General features: G+C 42.8%; 3 non-coding genes across 3 annotated transcripts; all 3 read right to left on the reverse strand.

The window, feature by feature from the left end:
• Positions 1-7,260: 7,260 nt before the first annotated feature.
• On the reverse strand, positions 7,261-7,342 carry TRNAS-AGA (transfer RNA serine (anticodon AGA)). Its single transcript has one exon. It is a non-coding gene; the product is annotated as a tRNA-Ser (tRNA).
• A 2,858-nt stretch (positions 7,343-10,200) lies between these two features.
• TRNAS-AGA (transfer RNA serine (anticodon AGA)) lies at positions 10,201-10,282 on the reverse strand. Its single transcript has one exon. It is a non-coding gene; the product is annotated as a tRNA-Ser (tRNA).
• A 10,101-nt stretch (positions 10,283-20,383) lies between these two features.
• TRNAH-GUG (transfer RNA histidin (anticodon GUG)) lies at positions 20,384-20,455 on the reverse strand. The gene has a single exon. It is a non-coding gene; the product is annotated as a tRNA-His (tRNA).
• Positions 20,456-23,629: the final 3,174 nt, after the last annotated feature.

The raw sequence follows: 23,629 nt of genomic DNA on the forward strand, positions 1-23,629 counted from the left end.
CATTGCCAACCACAATGCCGTGACTCGGATTCGAACCGAGGTTGCTGCGGCCACAACGCAGAGTACTAACCACTATGCGATCACGGCGAGCTACTTGGGCTCAATAACGTACAGTAACATGAAGAAATTATAATTCGGAACACTCAGGGCTACTCCTGTGATAGGCTGAATGTGTTCATTGCTTCCTCATTCCTTATACAAAGGCTTTATCTCCTCAGTGGTTGATAGGCTGAAACCGTTTCCTGGCCGCCTGCTTGTGAACTGGCAGGAGTCAAAGATCACACATACACTGGTCGGCCTGTGATGGGACACCAATGCAGAGAAACACACCTGGCACAGATATTCTATTCTGTTTATTAGACCTGCATCTCCCCTGTACCTCCTCAAGCCATCTGTATGTGAAGCAAGAAAGAGTTAAGGAACGGTCCATCTACACTTTTATTGGGAGGATGCTGCCGTGAGCTCCTCCCAGCTAATCACACAAACAGCAGTAAAGCAAGATAACTACACAGTTAGGGGGGACTGCATGGTTAGGTTTTTGAGGAATTATTGAAACTGACCTCAGTGACCCATAATCAGGGCTGTGGCTAATGACTGCATGCCTAATTATGATGAAGCAAGCACCATGGCTCGTAGGGGCCCCACAACACACTTTTCTTAGCTCATTGAATTAAAGTATAAACTTCTGCCATGTGTGAGTGGTAAAGGCTTGTTAATTTCGTTGCTTTTCAAATTCACGTCTGACAACAAGAAGAAGGAACATTGGGGCATCAGACGCTTTGCAAAGTAGCCACCAACCGCAGAGATAGAGAGAAAGAGGGAAAAGACAGTATGAGGTGTGGACAAAACAGCAGCAGGTACAAGGAGCTCAAATGAGATTAATGGCGCCTAAATAGAGCACGTAAAGGAACAGTTACAAATCTAAGAAAAGGGAAAGAAAAGACTAGGAAAAAACACAGAAAGAGCTTGTAGATGAAATTCTCTTCCAGGAACAGCAGGTTAAGAGAAATTACACAGGGAGCAGTTAAGCTTGTAACACGGGGGAGAATAGAAAAGAAAATGCAGTTTTATGAAGTGTGTTTGCCTAATCCAGCTAGCACTTTTATTTTATTTCTCTATTTGCTTCTTTTATTGGTAAAGTAAGTTTCAAGTGCATGCACAGGTATGACCGAGAGAGCCAGGGTATAATAATTTGAAGCGTGTGCACCAGCGCTAATGAAGGACGAGAGTTATAGCAAAGATATGAAAGGGGGAGCGATAATAAATATGTGATATGGCAATAGTGACATCAAAATAAGCCACCTATTTATGAAACTGACATGGAAGAAATACTAAAGGTGAACTTCTGAAATTGTAGCCGATGTTAAAAAGATTCTCGTTGTCGGCAGGATTCGACCCTGCGCGGGGAGACCCCAATGCATATCTAGTCCATCGCCTTAACCACTGGGCCACAACAACTGACTGTAAGGCGTGTGCAAATAATCTGTATGCAAGTTTTCAAGGTGTCCCACAGCAAATTCCTGATATTCTGCAATGCACTTTTTAAAAATAATGTTTTTTTCAGCAGGCACATTCTCTCCTAAAAACAAAAATTGCATGCGTATATCTCTAGTTTGGAATACCATAGGCTTGCATGCATACTCTCATGGGTCACTCAAGTTTTTTGGACCCTATTGCACTCTGTTTTCGTGCTGCTTTTAGTATATGGCCCATATTACAGAAGTCTACCATCTTTGAGTATTTGAGGCTCCTTTGTAAGTGCTTTATATTTTTTCCTTGAAGAGCTATATAATAAATGGGTCCGGGAAAGATTGCATTTATGGAAGATAAAAGAAGGCCCACTTGTCTCACCAAATGCTGTAGAGAAACCTGATGTTTTACTCATGTTATCCTTAATTCGTTTTTGTTAGACCTTGCATTCTTAAGGTGGTCCCAATCCCACCTTATTGCTTTTCACCTCCGCATTTTGCTGTATCTTTTTGTTGGCCTTAGGACTCTGATCACTTTATCGCTACTAATCAGTGCTGAAGTGCACGTGCTTCTTCCCTAATCATGTGTATAATTGGAGTACACCTGACTGACAGATTTATTTTACTTGAAAGCCCCTTGTAAAGTGGTATACCATATACCCAGGGACTGATTGTGCCGCCCAAAGAAATAGCATTTCAAACCTGTCTCAAGCCTGCTACTGCAGTGCCTGTGCTGCAGTGTACTGCCACTTCGACTTGGCATTTAAAACTACTTGCCAAGCCTTAAACTCCAATTTTATTACATATCAGTAACCCCTAAGGTAGGCCCTAAGTAGTCCTAGGGGCATCATGCTATGTAAGTAAAAGGTAAGACATGTACTGTGGTAGTTTGTATGTCCTAGTAGTATCAAACAGTCTATTACATTTTTCACTACTGTGAGGTCTGCCCCTCTCATAGGTTAGCATTGGGTATTCCCTTATACTTTTTGGGGGGGAATTCCATATCAGAGAGGAGAAGCTTTATTTATTTATTGATAAATCCTATCAACTGGTGAGGTTGGATTTAATCTTACTATTGTATAATTGCCATTTTTAGAGAGTGAGCATTTCTCTGCACTTACTGCTCTATTTGCATGTAAACCTGTCTTCAATTGACGTCTGGATTGGGCTGCGAGACAGCTACATATGTGCATTCCCTGTAGACAGCCACAACACAGGTCACTCAACTGCAACTGCATTCATCTGCATTCTGATTGGCCTGGGGGAGAGCTCCGCTCCCCTTACCGCAAATATGTTCAAGAACGATAATTTATGTCAGTAAGTACAGTATAACTACATCTTATAATCATGTGTGTTTAAATAATTTGTCGTTAGATCGTTTAAATATTGAAAAGGATCTGTTTTTAATAGACATTTTACAAAAACAACTGGTACATTTGGGAATTCTGTAAAGGAAAAACCCAACTGCCGTGACATTGCCAACCACAATGCCGTGACTCAGATTCGAACCGAGGTTGCTGCGGCCACAACGCAGAGTACTAACCACTATACGATCACGGCGAGCTACTTGGGCTCAATAACTTACAGTGAAATGAAGAAATTATAATTCGGAACACTCAGGGCTACTCCTGTGATAGGCTGAATGTGTTCATTGCTTCCTCATTCCTTATACAAAGGCTTTATCTCCTCAGTGGTTGATAGGCTGAAACCGTTTCCTGGCCGCCTGCTTGTGAACTGGCAGGAGTCAAAGTCCACACATACACTGGTGGGCCTGTGATGGGACACCAATGCAGAGAAACACACCTGGTGCAGATATTCTATTCTGTTTATTAGACCTGCATCTCCCCTGTACCTCCTCAAGCCATCTGTATGTGAAGCAAGAAAGAGTTAAGGAACAGTCCATCTACACTTTTATTGGGAGGATGCTGCCGTGAGCTCCTCCCAGCTAATCACACAAACAGCAGTAAAGCAAGATAACTACAAAGTTAGGGGGGACTGCATGGTTAGGTTTTTGAGGAATTATTGAAACTGACCTCAGTGACCCATAATCAGAGCTGTGGCTAATGACTGCATGCCTAATTATGATGAAGCAAGCACCATGACTCATAGGGGCCCCACAACACACTTTTCTTAGCTCATTGAATTAAAGAATAAACTTCTGCCATGTGTGAGTGGTAAAGGCTTGTTAATTTTGTTGCTTTTCAAATTCACGTCTGACAACAAGACGAAGGAACATTGGGGCATCAGACGCTTTGGAACGTAGCCACCAACCGCAGAGAAACAGAGAAAGAGGGAAAAGACAGTATGAGGTGTGGAGAAAACAGCAGCAGGTACAAGGAGCTCAAATGAGATTAATGGCGCCTAAATAGAGCACGTAAAGGAACAGTTACAAATCTAAGAAAAGGGAAAGAAAAGACTAGGAAAAAACACAGAAAGAGCTTGTAGATGAAATTCTCTTCCAGGAACAGCAGGTTAAGAGAAATTACACAGGGAGCAGTTAAGCTTGTAACACGGGGGAGAATAGAAAAGAAAATGCAGTTTTATGAAGTGTGTTTGCCTAATACAGCTAGCACTTTTATTTTATTTCTCTATTTGCTTCTTTTATTGGTAAAGTAAGTTTCAAGTGCATGCACAGGTATGACCGAGAGAGCCAGGGTATAATAATTTGAAGCGTTTGCACCAGCGCTAATGAAGGACGAGAATTATAGCAAAGATATGAAAGGGGGAGCGATAATAAATATGTGATATGGCAATAGTGACACCAAAATAAGCCACCTATTTATAAAACTGACATGGAAGAAATACTAAAGGTTAACTTCTGAAATTGTAGCCGATGTTAAAAAGATTCTCGTTGTCGGCAGGATTCGACTCTGCGCGGGGAGACCCCAATGCATTTCTAGTCCATCGCCTTAACCACTGGGCCACAACAACTGACTGTAAGGCATGTGCAAATAATCTGTATGCAAGTTTTCAAGGTGTCCCACAGCAAATTCCTGATATTCTGCAATGCACTTTTTAAAAATAATGTTTTTTTCAGCAGGCACATTCTCTCCTAAAAACAAAAATTGCATGCTTATATCTCTAGTTTGGAATACCATAGGCTTGCATGCATACTCTCATGGGTCACTCAAGTTTTTTGGACCCTATTGCACTCTGTTTTCGTGCTGCTTTTAGTATATGGCCCATATTACAGAAGTCTACCATCTTTGAGTATTTGAGGCTCCTTTGTAAGTGCTTTATATTTTTTCCTTGAAGAGCTATATAATAAATGGGTCCGGGAAAGATTGCATTTATGGAAGATAAAAGAAGGCCCACTTGTCTCACCAAATGCTGTAGAGAAACCTGATGTTTTACTCATGTTATCCTTAATTCGTTTTTGTTAGACCTTGCATTCTTAAGGTGGTCCCAACCCCACCTTATTGCTTTTCACCTCCGCATTTTGCTGTATCTTTTTGTTGGCCTTAGGACTCTGATCACTTTATCGCTACTAATCAGTGCTGAAGTGCACGTGCTTCTTCCCTAATCATGTGTATAATTGGAGTACACCTGACTGACAGATTTAATTTACTTGAAAGCCCCTTGTAAAGTGGTATACCATATACCCAGGGACTGATTGTGCCGCCCAAAGAAATAGCATTTCAAACCTGTCTCAAGCCTGCTACTGCAGTGCCTGTGCTGCAGTGTACTGCCACTTCGACTTGGCATTTAAAACTACTTGCCAAGCCTTAAACTCCAATTTTATTACATATCAGTAACCCCTAAGGTAGGCCCTAGGTAGTCCTGGGGGCATCATGCTATGTAAGTAAAAGGTAAGACATGTACTGTGGTAGTTTGTATGTCCTAGTAGTATCAAACAGTCTATTACATTTTTCACTACTGTGAGGTCTGCCCCTCTCATAGGTTAGCATTGGGTATTCCCTTATACTTTTTGGGGGGTAATTCCATATCAGAGAGGAGAAGCTTTATTTATTTATTGATAAATCCTATCAACTGGTGAGGTTGGATTTAATCTTACTATTGTATAAATGCCATTTTCAGAGAGTGAGCATTTCTCTGCACTTACTGCTCTATTTGCATGTAAACCTGTCTTCAATTGACGTCTGGATTGGGCTGCGAGACAGCTACATATGTGCATTCCCTGTAGACAGCCACAACACAGGTCACTCAACTGCAACTGCATTCATCTGCATTCTGATTGGCCTGGGGGAGAGCTCCGCTCCCCTTACCGCAAATATGTTCAAGAACGATAATTTATGTCAGTAAGTACAGTATACCTACATCTTATAATCATGTGTGTTTAAATAATTTGTCGTTAGATCGTTTAAATATTGAAAAGGATCTGTTTTTAATAGACATTTTACAAAAACAACTGGTACATTTGGGAATTCTGTAAAGGAAAACCCCAACTGCCGTGACATTGCCAACCACAATGCCATGACTCAGATTCGAACCGAGGTTGCTGCGGCCACAACGCAGAGTACTAATCACTATACGATCACGGCGAGCTACTTGGGCTCAATAACGTACAGTGAAATGAAGAAATTATAATTCGGAACACACAGGGCTACTCCTGTGATAGGCTGAATGTGTTCATTGCTTCCTCATTCCTTATACAAAGGCTTTATCTCCTCAGTGGTTGATAGGCTGAAACCGTTTCCTGGCCGCCTGCTTGTGAACTGGCAGGAGTCAAAGTCCACACATACACTGGTGGGCCTGTGATGGGACACCAATGCAGAGAAACACACCTGGCGCAGATATTCTATTCTGTTTATTAGACCTGCATCTCCCCTGTACCTCCTCAAGCCATCTGTATGTGAAGCAAGAAAGAGTTAAGGAACGGTCCATCTACACTTTTATTAGGAGGATGCTGCCGTGAGCTCCTCCCAGCTAATCACACAAACAGCAGTAAAGCAAGATAACTACACAGTTAGGGGGGACTGCATGGTTAGGTTTTTGAGGAATTATTGAAACTGACCTCAGTGACCCATAATCAGAGCTGTGGCTAATGACTGCATGCCTAATTATGATGAAGCAAGCACCATGGCTCGTAGGGGCCCCACAACACACTTTTCTTAGCTCATTGAATTAAAGTATAAACTTCTGCCATGTGTGAGTGGTAAAGGCTTGTTAATTTTGTTGCTTTTCAAATTCACGTCTGACAACAAGACAAAGGAACATTGGGGCATCAGACGCTTTGGAAAGTAGCCACCAACCGCAGAGAAACAGAGAAAGAGGGAAAAGACAGTATGAGGTGTGGAGAAAACAGCAGCAGGTACAAGGAGCTCAAATGAGATTAATGGCGCCTAAATAGAGCACGTAAAGGAACAGTTACAAATCTAAGAAAAGGGAAAGAAAAGACTAGGAAAAAACACAGAAAGAGCTTGTAGATGAAATTCTCTTCCAGGAACAGCAGGTTAAGAGAAATTACACAGGGAGCAGTTAAGCTTGTAACACGGGGGAGAATAGAAAAGAAAATGCAGTTTTATGAAGTGTGTTTGCCTAATACAGCTAGCACTTTTATTTTATTTCTCTATTTGTTTCTTTTATTGGTAAAGTAAGTTTCAAGTGCATACACAGGTATGACCGAGAGAGCCAGGGTATAATAATTTGAAGCGTTTGCACCAGCGCTAATGAAGGACGAGAATTATAGCAAAGATATGAAAGGGGGAGCGATAATAAATATGTGATATGGCAATAGTGAAACCAAAATAAGCCACCTATTTATAAAACTGACATGGAAGAAATACTAAAGGTTAACTTCTGAAATTGTAGCCGATGTTAAAAAGATTGTCGTCGTCGGCAGGATTCGAACCTGCGCGGGGAGACCCCAATGGATTTCTAGTCCATCGCCTTAACCACTCGGCCACAACAACTGACTGTGAGGCGTGTGCACATAACCTGTATGCAAATTTTCAAGGTGTCCCACAGCAAATTCCTGATATTCTGCAATGCACTTTTTAAAAATAATGTTTTTTTCAGCAGGCACATTCTCTCCTAAAAACAAAAATTGCATGTGTATATCTCTAGTTTGGAATACCATAGGCTTGCATGCATACTCTCATGGGTCACTCAAGTTTTTTGGACCCTATTGCACTCTGTTTTCGTGCTGCTTTTAGTATATGGCCCATATTACAGAAGTCTACAATCTTTGAGTATTTGAGGCTCCTTTGTAAGTGCTTTATATTTTTTCCTTGAAGAGCTATATAATAAAGGGGTCCGGGAAAGATTGCATTTATGGAAGATAAAAGAAGGCCCACTTGTCTCACCAAATGCTGTAGAGAAACCTGATGTTTTACTCATGTTATCCTTAGTTCATTTTTGTTAGACCTTGCATTCTTAAGGTGGTCCCAACCCCACCTTATTGCTTTTCTCCTCCGCATTTTGCTGTATCTTTTTGTTGGCCTTAGGACTCTGATCACTTTATCGCTACTAATCAGTGCTGAAGTGCACGTGCTTCTTCCCTAATCATGTGTATAATTGGAGTACACCTGACTGACAGATTTAATTTACTTGAAAGCCCCTTGTAAAGTGGTATACCATATACCCAGGGACTGATTGTGCCGCCCAAAGAAATAGCATTTCAAACCTGTCTCAAGCCTGCTACTGCAGTGCCTGTGCTGCAGTGTACTGCCACTTCGACTTGGCATTTAAAACTACTTGCCAAGCCTTAAACTCCAATTTTATTACATATCAGTAACCCCTAAGGTAGGCCCTAAGTAGTCCTAGGGGCATCATGCTATGTAAGTAAAAGGTAAGACATGTACTGTGTTAGTTTGTATGTCCTAGTATTATCAAACAGTCTATTACATTTTTCACTACTGTGAGGTCTGCCCCTCTCATATTTTAGCATTGGGTATTCCCTTATACTTTTTGGGGGGTAATTCCATATCAGAGAGGAGAAGCTTTATTTATTTATTGATAAATCCAATCTACTGGTGAGGTTGGATTTAATCTTACTATTGTATAAATGCCATTTTTAGAGAGTGAGCATTTCTCTGCACTTACTGCTCTATTTGCATGTAAACCTGTCTTCAATTGATGTCTGGATTGGGCTGCGAGACAGCTACATATGTGCATTCCCTGTAGACAGCTACAACACAGGTCACTCAACTGCAACTGCATTCATCTGCATTCTGATTGGCCTGTGGGAGAGCTCCGCTCCCCTTACCGCAAATATGTTCAAGAACGATAATTTATGTCAGTAAGTACAGTATACCTACATCTTATAATCATGTGTGTTTAAATAATTTGTCGTTAGATCGTTTAAATATTGAAAAGGATCTGTTTTTATTAGACATTTTACAAAAACAACTGGTACATTTGGGAATACTGTAAAGGAAAAACCCAACTGCCGTGACATTGCCAACCACAATGCCGTGACTCGGATTCGAACCGAGGTTGCTGCGGACACAACGCAGAGTACTAACCACTATACGATCACGGCGAGCTTCTTGGGCTCAATAACATACAGTGACATGAAGAAATTATAATTCGGAACACTCAGGGCTACTCCTGTGATAGGCTGAATGTGTTCATTGCTTCCTCATTCCTTATACAAAGGCTTTATCTCCTCAGTGGTTGATAGGCTGAAACAGTTCCTGGCCGCCTGCTTGTGAACTGACAGGAGTCAAAGATCACACACACACTGGTGGGCCTGTGATGGGACACCAATGCAGAGAAACACACCTGGCGCAGATATTCTATTCTGTTTATTAGACCTGCATCTCCCCTGTACCTCCTCAAACCATCTGTATGTGAAGCAAGAAAGAGTTAAGGAACGGTCCATCTACACTTTTATTGGGAGGATGCTGCCGTGAGCTCCTCCCAGCTAATCACACAAACAGCAGTAAAGCAAGATAACTACACAGTTAGGGGGGACTGCATGGTTAGGTTTTTGAGGAATTATTGAAACTGACCTCAGTGACCCATAATCAGAGCTGTGGCTAATGACTGCATGCCTAATTATGATGAAGCAAGCACCATGGCTCGTAGGGGCCCCACAACACACTTTTCTTAGCTCATTGAATTAAAGTATAAACTTCTGCCATGTGTGAGTGGTAAAGGCTTGTTAATTTTGTTGCTTTTCAAATTCACGTCTGACAACAAGACGAAGGAACATTGGGGCATCAGACGCTTTGGAAAGTAGCCACCAACCGCAGAGAAAGAGAGAAAGAGGGAAAGACAGTATGAGGTGTGGAGAAAACAGCAGCAGGGTCAAGGAGCTCAAATGAGATTAATGGCGCTTAAATAGAGCACGTAAAGGAACAGTTACAAATCTAAGAAAAGGGAAAGAAAAGACTAGGAAAAAACACAGAAAGAGCTTGTAGATGAAATTCTCTTCCAGGAACAGCAGGTTAAGAGAAATTACACAGGGAGCAGTTAAGCTTGTAACACGGGGGAGAATAGAAAAGAAAATGCAGTTTTATGAAGTGTGTTTGCCTAATCCAGCTAGCACTTTTATTTTATTTCTCTATTTGCTTCTTTTATTGGTAAAGTAAGTTTCAAGTGCATGCACAGGTATGACCGAGAGAGCCAGGGTATAATAATTTGAAGCGTTTGCACCAGCGCTAATGAAGGACGAGATTTATAGCAAAGATATGAAAGGGGGAGCGATAATAAATATGTGATATGGCAATAGTGACACCAAAATAAGCCACCTATTTATAAAACTGAAATGGAAGAAATACTAAAGGTTAACTTCTGAAATTGTAGCCGATGTTAAAAGGATTCTCGTTGTTGGCAGGATTCGAACCTGCGCGGGGAGACCCCAATGGATTTCTAGTCCATCGCCTTAACCACTCAGCCACAACAACTGACTGTAAGGTGCGTGCACATAATCTGTATGCAAGTTTTCAAGGTGTCCCACAGCAAATTCCTGATATTCTGCAATGCACTTTTTAGAAATAATGTTTTTTTCAGCAGGCACATTCTCTCCTAAAAACAAAAATTGCATGCGTATATCTCTAGTTTGGAATACCATAGGCTTGCATGCATACTCTCATGGGTCACTCAAGTTTTATGGACCCTATTGCACTCTATTTTCGTGCTGCTTTTAGTATATGGCCCATAATACAGAAGTCTACCATCTTTGAGTATTTGAGGCTCCTTTGTAAGTGCTTTATATTTTTTCCTTGAAGAGCTATATAATAAAGGGGTCCGGGAAAGATTGCATTCATGGAAGATAAAAGAAGGCCCACTTGTCTCACCAAATGCTCTAGAGAAACCTGATGTTTTACTCATGTTATCCTTAGTTCGTTTTTGTTAGACCTTGCATTCTTAAGGTGGTCCCAACCCCACCTTTTTGCTTTTCACCTCCGCATTTTGCTGTATCTTTTTGTTGGCCTTAGGACTCTGATCACTTTATCGCTACTAATCAGTGCTGAAGTGCACTTGCTTCTTCCCTAATCATGTGTATAATTGGAGTATACCTGACTGACAGATTTAATTTACTTGAAAGCCCCTTGTAAAGTGGTATACAATATACCCAGGGACTGATTGTGCCGCCCAAAGAAATAGCATTTCAAACCTGTCTCAAGCCTGCTACTGCAGTGCCTGTGCTGCAGTGTACTGCCACTTCGACTTGGCATTTAAAACTACTTGCCAAGCCTTAAACTTCAATTTTATTACATATCAGTAACCCCTAAGGTAGGCCCTAGGTAGTTCTAGGGGCATCATGCTATGTAAGTAAAAGGTAAGACATGTACTCTGGTAGTTTGTATGTCCTAGTAGTATCAAACAGTCTATTACATTTTTCACTACTGTGAGGTCTGCCCCTCTCATAGGTTAGCATTGGGTATTCCCTTATACTTTTTGGGGGGTAATTCCATATCAGAGAGGAGAAGCTTTATTTATTTATTGATAAGTCCTATCTACTGGTGAGGTTGGATTTAATCTTACTATTGTATAAATGCCATTTTTAGAGAGTGAGCATTTCTCTGCACTTACTGCTCTATTTGCATCAAAACCTGTCTTCAATTAACGTCTGGATTGGGCTGCGAGACAGCTACATATGTGCATTCCCTGTAGACAGCCACAACAATGGTCACTCAACTGCAACTGCATTCATCTGCATTCTGATTGGCCTGGGGGAGAGCTCCGCTCCCCTTACCGCAAATATGTTCAAGAACGATAATTTATGTCAGTAAGTACAGTATACCTACATCTTAAAATCATGTGTGTTTAAATAATTTGTCGTTAGATCGTTTAAATATTGAAAAGGATCTGTTTTTAATAGACATTTTTCAAAAACAACTGGTACATTTGGGAATTCTGTAAAGGAAAAACCCAACTGCCGTGACATTGCCAGCCACAATGCCGTGACTCGGATTCGAACCGAGGTTGCTGCGGCCACAACGCAGAGTACTAACCACTATACGTTCACAGCGAGCTACTTGGTCTCAATAACGTACAGTGAAATGAAGAAATTATAATTCGGAACACTCAGGGCTACTCCTGTGATAGGCTGAATGTGTTCATTGCTTCCTCATTCCTTATACAAAGGCTTTATCTCCTCAGTGGTTGATAGGATGAAACCGTTTCCTGGCCGCCTGCTTGTGAACTGGCAGGAGTCAAAGATCACACATACACTGGTGGGCCTGTGATGGGACACCAATGCAGAGAAACACACCTGGCGCAGATATTCTTTTCTATTTATTAGACCTGCATCTCCCCTGTACCTCCTCAAGCCATCTTTATGTGAAGCAAGAAAGAGTTAAGGAACGGTCCATCTACACTTTTATTGGGAGGATGCTGCCGTGAGCTCCTCCCAGCTAATCACACAAACAGCAGTAAAGCAAGATAACTACACAGTTAGGGGGGACTGCATGGTTAGGTTTTTGAGGAATTATTGAAACTGACCTCAGTGACCCATAATCAGAGCTGTGGCTAATGACTGCATGCCTAATTATGATGAAGCAAGCACCATGGCTCGTAGGGGCCCCACAACACACTTTTCTTAGCTCATTGAATTAAAGTATAAACTTCTGCCATGTGTGAGTGGTAAAGGCTTGTTAATTTTGTTGCTTTTCAAATTCACGTCTGACAACAAGACGAAGGAACATTGGGGCATCAGACGCTTTGGAAAGTAGCCACCAACCGCAGAGAAAGAGAAAAAGAGGGAAAAGGCAGTATGAGGTGTGGAGAAAACAGCAGCAGGTACAAGGAGCTCAAATGAGATTAATGGCGCCTAAATAGAGCACGTAAAGGAACAGTTACAAATCTAAGAAAAGGGAAAGAAAAGACTAGGAAAAAACACAGAAAGAGCTTGTAGATGAAATTCTCTTCCAGGAACAGCAGGTTAAGAGACATTACACAGGGAGCAGTTAAGCTTGTAACACGGGGGAGAATAGAAAAGAAAATGCAGTTTTATGAAGTGTGTTTGCCTAATCCAGCTAGCACTTTTATTTTATTTCTCTATTTGCTTCTTTTATTGGTAAAATAAGTTTCAAGTGCATGCACAGGTATGACCGAGAGAGCCAGGGTATAATAATTTGAAGCGTTTGCACCAGCGCTAATGAAGGACGAGAGTTATAGCAAAGATATGAAAGGGGGAGCGATAATAAATATGTGATATGGCAATAGTGACACCAAAATAAGCCACCTATTTATAAAACTGACATGGAAGAAATACTAAAGGTTAAATTCTGAAATTGTAGCCGATGTTAAAAAGATTCTCGTTGTCTGCAAGATTCGACGCTGCGCAGGGAGACCCCAATGGATTTCTAGTCCATCGCCTTAACCACTCGGCCACAACAACTGACTGTAAGGCGTGTGCAAATAATCTGTATGCAAGTTTTCAAGGTGTCCCACAGCAAATTCCTGATATTCTGCAATGCACTTTTTAAAAATAATGTTTTTTTCAGCAGGCACATTCTCCCCTAAAAGCAAAAATTGCATGCGTATATCTCTAGTTTGGAATACCATAGGCTTGCATGCATACTCTCACGGGTCACTCAAGTTTTTTGGACCCTATTGCACTCTGTTTTCGTGCTGCTTTTAGTATATGGCCCATATTACAGAAGTCTACCATCTTTGAGAATTTGAGTCTCCTTTGTAAGTGCTTTATATTTTTTCCTTGAAGAGCTATATAATAAAGGGGTCCGGGAAAGATTGCATTTATGGAAGATAAAAGAAGGCCCACTTGTCTCACCAAATGCTGTAGAGAAACCTGATGTTTTACTCATGTTATCCTTAGTTCGTTTTTGTTAGACCTTGCATTTTTAAGGTGGTCCCAACCCCACCTTATTGCTTTTCACCTCCGCATTTTGCTGTATCTTTTTGTTGGCCTTAGGACTCTGATCACTTTATCGCTACTAATCAGTGCTGAAGTGCACGTGCTTCTTCCCTAATCATGTGTATAATTGGAGTATACCTGACCAATACACACCGCCAAGGGTGTCGTGTCTGGCCCCTTTGACGCTTTCATAACACGGGCCACTGGAATCCTGGAAAAGGAAATTGCCATGGTAGAGAAAAGACTCTCAATAGACCTTATTAGTGGAAGGCGATCATCACTGGGGGCCCTAGCTACTTCCACCTCCCCTGTGCCCTCTGCCCCACATGCTGCCTTTAACTGCGTTCACACTACCTCTACGGACGCAATTGTCCACTTAGAAAACATAGGGGGAAGCCCAACAGCGGATACTTTGAGGGAAGAAAGGCATAGTATAGATGCTTCCCAATGTAGCCAGGGGGATGATGATAATGATTCCTTGATTAGTGGGGGGCCGGATTTTAGTCAGCTTTCTGGATGTCTCCCCCTTAATCACTCTAACATCTCTAATCCTGCCGAAATCACTAACCATCCTATACCCAATCCTGGCCCCAATATTAAGAAGAGAAAGTTGGATTCTAGATTGTCGGGGGAAAGAGACTTAAAAATCCCTAAAGTAAATGAAGCCCAAGAAGGTAGGAGACAGGGGTCTGAGCTTCCCCCAAACCCCTTAATTCCCTCTGTATTTAACAATATGCTATGTCCTTCCCTTTCGGCTTTGGGCTCTTCAAGTACCTGCCCCATGTGCCTTAATAGTGACGAAGTTTTGCTAGTAAAAATGGAGGCCATGTTTAAAACATTACTCTTACCAGTCCTGGAGCGGACTAGGCTCATGACCTCAAAAATTGATAGTATGGAGGCTTTGATTTACTCAAACCATAGGATGCTACAAACGTTACTTGATTCCAATAATATGGGCGCCAGTAAAACATCAACATCTACTAAGGTCACTTGTAATAACAATATAGAAAGGGGTAAAACACTTCCTAATAAAACCACAGGGTTGAATATTGCCACGCTTAAAGGGGGTGAAAAATCTAATATTACATCTTCTAAATCAGGTGTTAGCACTCATGCCCAGGCACCAACGCCCCACTCAAAACCAGTGGCTAAACAAAATACTGGTGGGCGCCAAACCATGGGTCCTCCCCCACAATCTACTTTAAATATTGCCCCCCCAAGCACCCAAAGAGACCAACGTACTGCCTCCACCAACCACAGGGAGGGGGGACGCAAAAGACCAACTATCCCTTGTGTTGATTTACCACCTGAAGCAGCTCAACACACCATCGTCTTGACAGGTGTAGCACCATTAAAACCGGGTGCCAGGGAGTCTTATGGCGACCTTCGCAATAAAGTCATTTTTTGGTTGAATAAAAACCACCCGTTACCCCCCTCCACTCCTACGGAGACACTATTCGTGAGGAGAGTAGATTGGGTGGGACATGGGTCAAAAGACTTGGAGGGAGATTGTATCTTAATCTCGTTTAAAGATTCGTGGGTGGTAGACGTCATTCGACGAGAACCGAGGTTTGCAAGGCAGGGGGATGTACAAACATTAGCATTATCATATTTTTATCCACACAGGCAAATACCCCCCAATCCTACCCTTTATTCCGTAAGGGCCCAGCTATAAGACACCCCCTGGCATTAACTCCACTTGACTGTCAGCATCCCTTTCTCTTTAATCACTTTGGCCCCCTCTCTGGCCTTGATGCTATCGATTGACTCAACGATCTATCTAGTGAGCCTTTGCTTGCTAGCGCAGTAGCCCAAGAGTCCATTGAGCATAGTATGGTGCGCCCATATCAATTCAGCAATCCAGTAGATGAGGATGGAGGTCAAGCTTCTCTGCTATTTAGCCCTCTACCACACGCAGCTGTCCAGGGGATCTCGACCAAGGACAATCTTATAGCTCCAGTAGATTGTGTTAAGCACCTAGAGGTTAAAGATGATAAAGGGATGCCTCAGGGAGTTGCACAGCCCTTACAACCTCCGTCTCTGGTCTATCTGAAAGATCACTTGAAAATCTTGTCCTGGAACATAGCGGGTATCAAGGCCCGCCTTGCTTCTACTGATTGGTCGAACTTTGTGGACAATTACGACATCATCCTGCTGCAGGAAACATGGGCAACTGAGCCTGTTCACAAGTTGGGTTATATTAACTTTTTTAAACCTGCAACTAAAGGGGGTAAAGGGCGGGCCTCAGGCGGTCTGTTGATTTGGGTGAAACAATCCTTGGGTTTCTATCCAACTGAACTTCCTGTGGAGAACCCGGATCTCCTCCACATCATACTAAACAAAGGGAACCAGCAAATTATGAACATTGTTAATATCTATGCTAGAGGTCTGCCTGGTGGTCGAAGTCCACCCTTGTTGAATTTCATTGACCATATAACCTCGGAAATGGACAGTGGCAACCTCATTATTCTTGCTGGTGATCTAAATTGCACTATAGAACCTTTGTTTGATATGGGAGACACTTGGAGCATGGCGGAGGACTCTGTTTGGGGTATCCCGGACTTACAAGTGGTAAAGAGGGCAAAGGCAACAGAGGCAGCAGTATCTTGGATGGCATTTTGCCTACAAAAGGGGTTTCGTGCATGTAACGGCCGTTCTACTTCGGACATTAAAGGAAATTGTACTTTTGACAATGGGCAGAGGCAGAGCCGCATTGATTACATTTTGCTGAATATGGAACATTGGCAGTTATTAATTGACATGGCAGTATTACAGCGCCCGGAAAGTGACCACAACCCGCTGTCATTGTCTTTGAAGATACCGGGTCTAAATAGACAGGAGGAGCCAACTGCCACCTATACAGGGGACGCCCAACTTACCAATGACAGGAGGAGACTAAAATGGTCCCGGGTCATGGAAGACAAGTGTTTATGGGACAACATTAATAATGTGGTAAAAAATGCGCTTAATGAAATGTTGCAAATAGATTTGTTGGGGACGGACCCTGGACTGGCTAACAATGTGATGGGAGTACATACTAAATGCTTTGACCATTTAAAAACCCTTCTTTCCCTACCGTGCGGAAATGCTCCTACTAAAACAAATCCTTTGCCCCAAAAATGGTACAATAGGAAATGTAGGGAGGCACATGCAGCTCTCATTTCAGCCATTAAATCTCGGGATATGGTTGGAGTGAAAGCTGCAAGGCTCAATTACAGGAAAACCCTTAGAGAAGCTAAACGGGAGTGGGAGGATAAGTTCTGGTCGGATCTTTTGGAGGCATCTTCCACTAACAACCAAAAAAGGTTTTGGGATCTAGTTAAATGGGGAAAAAACGCGGACTCTTCTACCCCGGGAAACAATGTGCCCCTTGAGGATTGGGTATCATTCTACTCGGCCCAATTTAGAGCCGATGACCCCGAAACTATGAATCCCTCAGGCAACACACTCTTGCTGACCCCCCAAAGAGAAAAACTTACCTTCACAGTTGCAGAGGCTGAGCTGGCCCTTGCATTGACTCTCCGAGGGAAAGCCCCTGGTATGGATCTGATTCCGGCAGATTTATTCAAATCTAATCCCGCCTTGTGGCTCCCTTATATAACAATGATAGCCAACACCTTAGCCCTTGGAGCCACAGTCCCGAAATCATGGAGGGGAGCCGAAATTGTTCCGATTTATAAAAAGGGCGATAAATCCATCCCAGGCAATTATCGCCCTATCAGTTTGATCGATTCGATCCAAAAGATAATAGCACGTATGGTCCTAGGACGGGTCCAGGGATGGATTGAAACAGAGAATATTCTGTCACCCATGCAGGCGGGCTTCAGATCGGGAATGAGCACCATAGATCAGGTGTTTAGATTCTGCCTGATCTATTGGAAGGTGGTATGGCTCGGCGGCGGCACCATCTATGCTGCATTCATTGATCTGAAGTCCGCCTTCGACTTGGTGCCAAGGGATAAACTGTGGGGTGTGCTGAAAAATCTGGGGTGCCCATCAGAACTATTAGACCTCCTTGTTAGACTCCATGAGGACAACTATGCGAGGGTGAGGTGGGGGGACCAGGGACAAGTGACAGCGACATTTCCTGTAACTCGAGGTGTCCGCCAGGGGTGTGTCCTGGCCCCAACTCTCTTCCTCCTCTTTATCGATCAAGTTGTCAAGTTTTTCACGGATACCCCCACTGATGCTCCAATGCTGGCTGGGATGAGATTTCCTCTTCTCATCTTCGCAGATGACACTTTAATCCTCTCAAAAACACGTAGCGGACTTCAGCGGGCTCTCGACCGCTTTGAGGAGTACTGTGCCATCAATAACCTGGTGGTTAATGTGGGGAAAACGAAGTTCATGGTTTTTACAAAAAACCATCCAGTTCGGAGTTCCGTGAGGTTGAATGGAGTAAACCTCGAGCAGGTTGATACCATGACCTACTTAGGGGTTACCCTCGATAGCCGTTTAAGATGGAAGGACCAGATTAACATACAATATCTTAAAATTGCTAGGCTGACTGGTTGCCTCATCAAAGAGCAAAAGGAATCAATTACAAAGCGGGTCCTCCCGGCCCTCAAGATCTATGATGTTAAAATCTCTACCGCCATTTTATATGGCGCGGATCTGTGGGGCCACATGGACTTGCTTAACTTGTTTAAAACCCAATGTAGATTCCTTCCTAACTTAGTAGGCCTACCGCAGTCGACACCCTCGATCCCCCTCTGCTTGGACCTTGGTTCCCCACCGATCAATGAGATGGCTAGATTTAGGCTAGTGGCCCTGTGGAGACGGATATGGACATCTCCAGATCTATCCCTATTTGCAAAGGAACTGTCCGAAGTTAGGTCTATTACGGGTTCAGGGAAAATCCCATGGCTTTCTGCTGTTAAATCTATCCTTAATGACATGGGCTTGGAACACCTCTGGACATCCCCTCAATCCAATGTTTTCCCTTCCAAAGACGAGTTCAAATCCTTGTATTGGGCCACGACCCGCTTAAAAAAAGTTCTGCTTTCTAACAAAAATAGCCTCACAGGCAGGTTTCTAACATTCAAACTTGACCTATTGCGAGAGCCCTATTGGGACGTAATAACTCGACCGTTAGATAAGAAGCTGTATCATCAGTTTAGAGTGGGTTCTTTGCCTTTGAACCCTTTTCTAAACAAACGGTCTACAGGGTTATCGCCTTACTGTACATGTTGCCCAGGTCATATTGAATCTGAAGGACATTTTCTTTTTGCTTGCCCTAGGTACGCTGCACCCCAAAAGAAATGGTTAAAACCCTTGTTTCAAAAATTACCATTTAAAACATCGATGGAAGCAATATGGGTGCTTAGGACCAACACCTCCGAACTCTTTGTAGTAAGTCTGGCAAAATATCTGGGATGAGCTTGGCTCCTAAGGCTAAAAAACAACATGCCTTAGCCCCAAGGACCAGGATGCTCCACAATCGGTCATAATCTGATTGACTATGTATTAGTTAACTGATTTATGACTTAGTTGTTTCATCTGTATCCCTTGTATTTTTGCCATATAAACGGCCCATTGACAATGAACTTGAACTGCAATGTCTTTTTTAACTTAAATTTATCTTTTTTATAAAATAGTCAGGTTCTTCATTAATTGAAATTTAATCCTGTTTTATCTATTTGTCTTAAATGTTCCTTATTTGCATATTTTTGTTAGTGTTTAATCTTTTTATAGTTTTGTTCTTTCCTGTTTTTGTTTAAATTGAATTAGTTAAATTCTTTTGTATTTTAATGTGTCTTTTATGATTTGTTAAAAATCGAAATAAAGACTTTAAACCTGAAACTGAAAGATTTAATTTACTTGAAAGCCCCTTGTAAAGTGGTATACCATATACCCAGGGACTGATTGTGCCGCCCAAAGAAATAGCATTTCAAACCTGTCTCAAGCCTGCTACTGCAGTGCCTGTGCTGCAGTGTACTGCCACTTCGACTTGGCATTTAAAACTACTTGCCAAGCCTTAAACTCCAATTTTATTACATATCAGTAACCCCTAAGGTAGGCCCTAGGTAGTCCTAGGGGCATCATGCTATGTAAGTAAAAGGTAAGACATGTACTGTGGTAGTTTGTATGTCCTAGTAGTATCAAACAGTCTATTACATTTTTTACTACTGTGAGGTCTGCCCCTCTCATAGGTTAGCATTGGGTATTCCCTTATACTTTTTGGGGGGTAATTCCATATCAGAGAGGAGAAGCTTTATTTATTTATTGATAAATCCTATCTACTGGTGAGGTTGGATTTAATCTTACTATTGTATAAATGCCATTTTTAGAGAGTGAGCATTTCTCTGCACTTACTGCTCTATTTGCATGAAAACCTGTCTTCAATTGACGTCTGGATTGGGCTGCGAGACAGCTACGTATGTGCATTCCCTGTAGACAGCCACAACACAGGTCACTCAACTGCAACTGCATTCATCTGCATTCTGATTGTCCTGGGGGAGAGCTCCGCTCCCCTTACCGCAAATATGTTCAAGAACGATAATTTATGTCAGTAAGTACAGTATACCTACATCTTATAATCATATGTGTTTAAATAATTTGTTGTTAGATCGTTTAAATATTGAAAAGGATCTGTTTTTAATAGACATTTTACAAAAACAACTGGTACATTTGGGAATTCTGTAAAGGAAAAACCCAACTGCCGTGACATTGCCAACCACAATGCCGTGACTCGGATTCGAACCGAGGTTGCTGCGGCCACAACGCAGAGTACTAACCACTATACGATCACGGCGAGCTACTTGGGCTCAATAACATACAGTGACATGAAGAAATTATAATTCGGAACACTCAGGGCTACTCCTGTGCTAGGCTGAATGTGTTCATTGCTTCCTCATTCCTTATAGAAAGGCTTTATCTCCTCAGTGGTTGATAGGCTGAAACCGTTTCCTGGCCGCCTGCTTGTGAACTGGCAGGAGTCAAAGATCACACATACACTGGTGGGCCTGTGATGGGACACCAATGCAGAGAAACACACCTGGCGCAGATATTCTATTCTGTTTATTAGATCTGCATCTCCCCTGTACCTCCTCAAGCCATCTGTATGTGAAGCAAGAAAGAGTTAAGGAATTTATTTATTTATATTTATTTATAATTACATTTGTTAAGCGCGCAGCTACCCGGAGGTTTCCCGGTGCTAAGGCAAACTGAACGGTATAAAAGGTGGGAGGACTATTAAACCATAAAGTTAAGTGTTGAAAAGCCAAGTTTAAATTCCCTTACGGAATGTCAGAACGCAAAAGTTGGGGTAAAGAATTCCATAAGGAAGGGGCCAGCAGGGAAAACGAGCGTCCTACCATTTTGGCTCTGTTGATACGCGGAATCATAAACTTGTTCTGCGTGGAAGACCTGAGTGTACGGGGTGGAATATATTGCTGCACCAGAGCAGAGAGATAGTGAGGGGCTCTACCAGTCATGATCTTATGCATATAGCAAAGTGCTTTAAACTTAACTCTATTCTCGATTCGCAACCAGTGCAATTTCCGCATGTGGTGAGTAACCGAGGATCTGGCAGGAAGGTGACAGATAAGGCGAACTGCCATATTCTGTACCACCTGGTACTTCCTAGTAACCTCCTTGGCGGCACCCAAGAGAAGGATGTTCCCATAGTCCAGGCGGGAGATGACAAGAGCCTGGACTACGGTCCTCAAGGTGTCCGCTGGCAGCATCCACGTGATTTTTCTCAGCCACCTGATGATGGTGGTACAGGTGGTGGAGACTTTCACAGCGTGTTGCTTGAAGGTTAGTTGATTATCGAAGAGAACCCCAAGATTGCGAGCAGACACTGATGGGATAGGTAGAGGACCCATCTCCGGTGGCCAATGGTGTGGGCCCCAGAGTGAAGTGTCCGGGCCGAACAGGAGCAGTTCTGTTTTGTCCCCATTCAATTTTAATTTGTGCTTCAGCATCCAATCCGATATTTGTTTCAGCCCGGATTGAAGAGAGGAAGAGGGGAGGTTTTTATTGGTGGAAAGTGAATAGATGACTTGAGTGTCATCAGCGTAGGAATAAATTGTGAGGCCCGCCTGTTCCGCCAAAAAAGCAAGCGGCCTCACGTACAGGTTAAAGAAAAGGGGACTAAGGATGGACCATTGGGGAACACCGTGAGTGGAGGGGAGAATGGATGAAACAGATGTAGAGGAAAAGACTTGGAACGTGCGATCAGAAAGAAAATTAGCAATCCAGGCCAGGGCGGAACCACCGACACCAACCGCCTCCAAAGTGGACAGTAAGATGGAATGGGAGACGGTGTCAAATGCGGTACTCAAGTCAAGCAGAATGAGTGCCACAGTCTCACCATTATCCACTTGGCGTCTGATGGTCTCTGACACGCCGAGGAGAGTGGTTTCCGTGGAGAAGCCAGCCCTGAACCCGGATTGAGAACCATGAAGAAAATTGGAAGATTCAACAAAGGAATTAAGCAAAGAATTAACGTGTTTCTCCAAAATCTTGGAAAAACATGAAAGCAAAGAAATAGGGCGAAAATTGGAGAGGTTGGTGGGGTCTGCGTTAACCTTTTTTAGTAATGGGACCACCATTGCGTGCTTCCATTCGTTTGGGACAATCGCTTCTGTTAGCGAAGCGTTCAGGACATCTAAAATAATGTGGAGAAGTGCTGGGTCCAGAGAACTCAGAACTTGAGGGGGCATGGGGTCAAGGGGGGAGCCAGATTTGATGTCTTGGAGATACTTGTTTAGAAGCGCGGGGGAAATAGGATCCCAAGCAAGAAGTGAGGAGGTGGCGGGCAGAGGGCAAGGAATAATACCAGGGGGAGAGTTGCGTAGATCTTGAACAGAGTGAGTGGAGGAAGCGGGAGTCGAATTAAAAATGGCATAGATCTTATCAATTTTTTCAAGAAAAAAATTGGCTAAGGCATTACACTGAGCAGTGTCTAGACAAGGATCCTCAGGTACCGAGGATGCACCTGAGGGCTCCTTGACTATTTTAAACAGGGCCTTAGGTCTGTTTTGAGCTGTAAGTATGGTACTGTTAGCAAAATTAGCTCTGGCGGTATCACAGGCCGCATGATAGGCTTTGAGGGCGGACTTATATTTTACTTTGTGATCGGAGTCATAGTTGGAACGCCATATGCGCTCCAATTTTTTACAGTTGGATTTTTCTGCACGGAGGGAGTCGTTAAACAAGGGTGCCGGGGGTGATGGACTTGAGATTTATTTTTTTGGGTAGGGAGACAGGAGTCCAAAGCGGTGGTTAACCATGATCTAACAGCAGGTAGCTCTTTGATAGTCATCATGGAAGCCGTGGGTTTAGAATTGGCGAGAAGAGAGTTTAATTTATTTAAATCAAGACGTTTCCAGTTCCTACTGGCTTTGTGAGGGAGGTCGGGCCTAGAGGAATCAGCCACAGACGTAGGAATGGTCCATCTATACTTTTATTGGGAGGATGCTGCCGTGAGCTCCTCCCAGCTAATCACACAAACAGCAGTAAAGCAAGATAACTACACAGTTAGGGGGGACTGCATGGTTAGGTTTTTGAGGAATTATTGAAACTGACCTCAGTGACCCATAATCAGAGCTGTGGCTAATGACTGCATGCCTAATTATGATGAAGCAAGCACCATGGCTCGTAGGGGCCCCACAACACACTTTTCTTAGCTCATTGAATTAAAGTATAAACTTCTGCCATGTGTGAGTGGTAAAGGCTTGTTAATTTTGTTGCTTTTCAAATTCACGTCTGACAACAAGACGAAGGAACATTGGGGCATCAGACGCTTTGGAAAGTAGCCACCAACCGCAGAGAAAGAGAGAAAGAGGGAAAAGGCAGTATGAGGTGTGGAGAAAACAGCAGCAGGTACAAGGAGCTCAAATGAGATTAATGGCGTCTAAATAGAGCACGTAAAGGAACAGTTACAAATCTAAGAAAAGACTAGGAAAAAACACAGAAAGAG

This window comes from Lissotriton vulgaris, chromosome 1_1 (assembly GCF_964263255.1).
Source record: "Lissotriton vulgaris chromosome 1_1, aLisVul1.2, whole genome shotgun sequence".
NCBI classification, from domain to species: domain Eukaryota; kingdom Metazoa; phylum Chordata; class Amphibia; order Caudata; family Salamandridae; genus Lissotriton; species Lissotriton vulgaris.